Raw genomic sequence first — 4,372 nt, forward strand, 5'->3', positions numbered from 1 at the left:
AGAAATATCATTTATATAAATGAAATGTAACTTTAAAATCTACCTTTAATCATCACACAATCCAGAAAGATGAACACAGCTGTGAAAAAACAGCTGAGCACGAATGTGAAGAACCGGAGCTACTTTTCTATACAACGTTTCATAATTCATGTGTGAAATTCTGACCTTTTTATGGCATAAAGAACATTCAACACCAGTTAAGGCTGCGCCACTGTTATAAGATTTGACCATAAAAATAACTATTGTTTTTAATTCAAACTGAATATTATCATATTCAGTTATGATGCTCTTATTTTGTAATAGTGAAAATAAGATTCAATAAGGGTCAATAAAACTCAACGCAGAAACAAAATCCTTCAGTGAAGTTATGCCAACATGAAAACTGAGACAGAAATTACGCTAGAAATGTTTTCAAAACTTGTAAGATTAAATCTCATCTCGGCATAAATCCTGTTTCACCATAAACTCAGTTTTAGCATAAATCCTGTGTTGCATTGCGGCTTTTTCTGTTGTTTCTGCTGCACCGTTTTGACCCTCCTGGACCGCCGTACCTCCCAGTCCGTTTGGTTCTGTGCAGCTGTTCCTTCCCGTTTCAGAGCTGCTGCCCCAGCAGTCAGGCCAGGAGGAGGAACACGACTAAAATAAATCATAGCAACATAATAAATCTCTGCATTTCCATCATCTATGGTTGGAGTTTTACTGCATAGGATTCTATGATGAACCTACCAGACTTTAACTGTTTTACATGCATGTAAAATGAAAGGATTAAGACAATTCACTGCTTTTCAGGTTCACTAGACGCATCTTACTGCTCATAATGAGGATCATTTCTTTCTCCAACGGCGCTGCTTCACTAGCAGGTCAGCAAACACCAGATCTGCATGCCACTGGATGTGGAGAGGCTTAAAAATAAACTTGACTTTTGGAGTTGATCTTTGGGCTTAAGGGACTTTTGGTGTTTGACATTTTCTCTGTTGCGGCGGCTCAATCTGTCCGTTTGTGTGTTTGGATGACAAACAGACGCAGAGAGGAAACATGAAGCGGGCCGACAGCTGCTGGTGTCAGTGCTGCTGCAGCAGCGGCGTTTACCGCTGCAGCTGCAGCAGCAGACAGGTTGGACCGGTGAGCGAGGCAGCGGCGCATGCAGGACAGAACGTGACACGCTGATGGCTTTTCTAAACGATGAACTGATGACAGCTTTACTTTGATACCAGATGAATGAGAACGCAAGTGAAACAGTCCAACAACAGGCTTCATGGAAACGTCACAGTAAACAAACCAACCAGGAAAGCAGCAGGAAGAAAGTTCAAGATGTTCAGACATAAATATAATAATTACCTGGATGAGTAATGAAAATATTAGCAACAACATGTGGGCTGCTTCCTGCCAGGTCCAAAACAACCAGGCGGTTCTGAACTCTAACAAAAAAATACTACAAAGAAAAGAAACAATTATTGAGACGCCAAAATAATAAACATCAGGATGTTCAGCAGTAAAAAGAGACGTAGGAGGTTTGAAACACGACGAGACGAGACGCCAAACCCAGACCAGAATTATTCATACCTCTGGAGGAGAATCAGTCCTGGAGCAACAATCAGCTCTCATTGTGAGGCAACATGTTGACCAAACGAAACGAGTAAAGATCCATAACTTATCTTTATTCAGCCTGCGTAGATAAAGTTTATTACATGAACAGTTTGAACTGAACTGTTTCCGTTCAAAGTGAGTCATTCCCTGGAAACCGACCGACTGTCAGGATGAAGTTTAAACTTCTAATGATGATTACCAGCTAATCAGTTCAACTCCAGTTGGAATATTAAACAATGCAATAAATCAAAACAGAATCCAGAAACATTTAATAATCTTCCTTCAGCAGAGAGAAATAAACTGAGTGAGTTTGTTGATTGGCTTGTTTTGGATGTTATTCAAACCTAAAACCAGAAATTATGTGCAAGAGCAGAAATACTGCTACTAATATTATAATCTAACATAGTTTATTTGGTAAAAAGTCTATTCAGCTGATCAAATAATAAATCATTTAATGTTTAAAAATTGCATCATCAGATGAACCAAAATATAAAGTTCAGTGGAAATTTTGGTATTTTAAGAACCAAAATGACAATAATTCATATAAGGAACAAAAAAATAACAAAATAAAATGTTTTAAATCAGTTTCTTCCAATAAAAAAACTTAAGAGAAGCTGCAGGTTTGAGTGTCTGATGAGTTTCTGGCTAAAACATGTTTGATTTTCATTCAGTGGGAAGAAAATCCAGAAATCTGACTGAAGAAAGAGCAAAGATACATTTTTAAAATAAAGTTACTCAGGTAGATGCAACCAGTTACCAAACTCTGGTTAAACCACTGATGGCCTGACGAGACGACGCTCCTGAAGGAAGTGTGAGCGTATTGAAGTTTTTCAGAATAAAAGCTGCATGCTGTGATCCGAGTGCGCCTGTAAACCTTTCAGTGTTTGGACTGAGCGCCGCGCCGCAGGGCTTTTCTGCCGGAGCGGAAACACAGACGCTCACAGAGACAACGAGGACGACTGCAGGGAAAATCCTGCGTGATAATTACGCTCAACATGGTGCAGATCAGAATCAGCCCTGCTGCTCTGCAGGAAGCTTTCTCTGAGCTTAATTATGCCTCAGCAGTAATTAGAGCGGCAGTGACCCTCGGCTGCAGGAAAACACCAACAGAGCAGCTCAGGATCGACTTTTAGGATGTTTGACGTGTTTGTACTAATCTGGAAAAAATGCAGAAATCCTCCAAAAAAAGCCAAGATTTAAGGAACCACAACAGATTTCATTTATAAAGAAGCTTTTTATTTCTGCTCCTTTTGGTTCATAATCGCATCTAATTTATAAAATCTCAGTGAAATAAACTGAAGCCGAAAAATGAAGAAATGGGAAATAATTATAATAACTTTAACAAGAGACTGTAATTAAACTCCAGCGTAGATAAATTTCTTCAGGAGGTGAAAGTTGGAGTTGAAATATAAAGATTTTAAAATGTTTTAATGCAGAATCAGTAAATCTGCAGGCAGGAAAATGAATTTATTTATATTTGGAAAAATGTTTTTCATGTCTTCAGTCTGTTTCTGGCAGCAAAATGGAAACTTTTCATTCTTGTGTTTTAGATCTAAAGACACAAATTATGTTTTATTACTTTGAATGATAATAAAATGAAAGTATTACTAATAATAATAATTAACATGCACTGTAGATAAAGTGGACAGTTGTTAGTTTTTACCTTCCACTCATCTCCTGGGACACCGTTACCGTAGCAACCGCGGGACACCGTTACCGTAGCAACCGCGGGACACCGTTACCGTAGCAACCACGGGACACCGTTACCGTAGCAACCACGGGACACCGTTACCGTAGCAACCGCGGGACACCGTTACCGTAGCAACCGCGAGACACCGTTACCGTAGCAACCACGGGACACCGTTACCGTAGCAACCACGGGACACCGTTACCGTAGCAACCGCGGGACACCGTTACCGTAGCAACCGCGAGACACCGTTACCGTAGCAACCGCGGGACACCGTTACCATAGCAACCGCGGGACACCGTTAGCGTAGCAACCACGGGACACCGTTACCGTAGCAACCGCGGGACACCGTTACCATAGCAACCGCGGGACACCGTTAGCGTAGCAACCACGGGACACCGTTACCGTAGCAACCGCGGGACACCGTTACCCTAGCAACCGCGGGACATCGTTACCGTAGCAACCGCGGGACACCGTTACCGTAGCAACCGCGGGACACCGTTACCGTAGCGACATTAAAAATACAAAACCGCGTAGAAGTGATCCATTAAATTACGACTCAACGTTCAAAATGTGAACGTTTCTTTGTGTTTTGAGATGTAATGAACTCATCAGGTTATTGAAATATGAAATTTAATTGATTGATTTTAAATATTGTATTTTGAAAAAAGAAAAAAAACAGAGCAAATGTAAAAGTTTGCAATTTTTTAAACAAATAAATAAAATGAAAACACCAAACACCAGATGTACATTAATATGCATAAATGAACCTTATTAGCTTAGCATTACCGCTAAGCTAACATCTACAGTCTTCCTTATTCCAGCCAATCAGCAGCAGGTAAAATGAATCCATGGCGCTCTCTGATTGGCTGCTTTGCTAACACCAGCCAGCAGAACGTCAGGTTTATTTTATTTACAATATTTTAGTTGAAATCTGTACATGTGATAATTCTCCACTAATAATTTTGAATATTGAATCTGTGTGAATATTTCAGCAGAAGCAGCAGCAGTAAACTGGTTGGTCAGAATAAAAAAGCTATAAATGATTTACTAAATATTAAATACTGTTGGTCCTTCCGGTCCTTTTCAGAACCAAAC

General features: G+C 40.0%; 1 long non-coding RNA gene across 1 annotated transcript; it reads left to right on the plus strand.

Moving 5' to 3' along the window:
* The first annotated feature begins 551 nt into the window (after positions 1-551).
* Positions 552-2,442, plus strand: LOC103459996 (uncharacterized). The gene is made up of 3 exons (XR_532841.2): positions 552-687; positions 790-860; positions 1,021-2,442. It is a non-coding gene; the product is annotated as an uncharacterized LOC103459996 (long non-coding RNA).
* Positions 2,443-4,372: the final 1,930 nt, after the last annotated feature.

The sequence above is a fragment of the Poecilia reticulata genome, chromosome 14 (genome assembly GCF_904066995.2).
Source record: "Poecilia reticulata chromosome 14, P_reticulata-male-v2, whole genome shotgun sequence".
Classification (NCBI taxonomy): domain Eukaryota; kingdom Metazoa; phylum Chordata; class Actinopteri; order Cyprinodontiformes; family Poeciliidae; genus Poecilia; species Poecilia reticulata.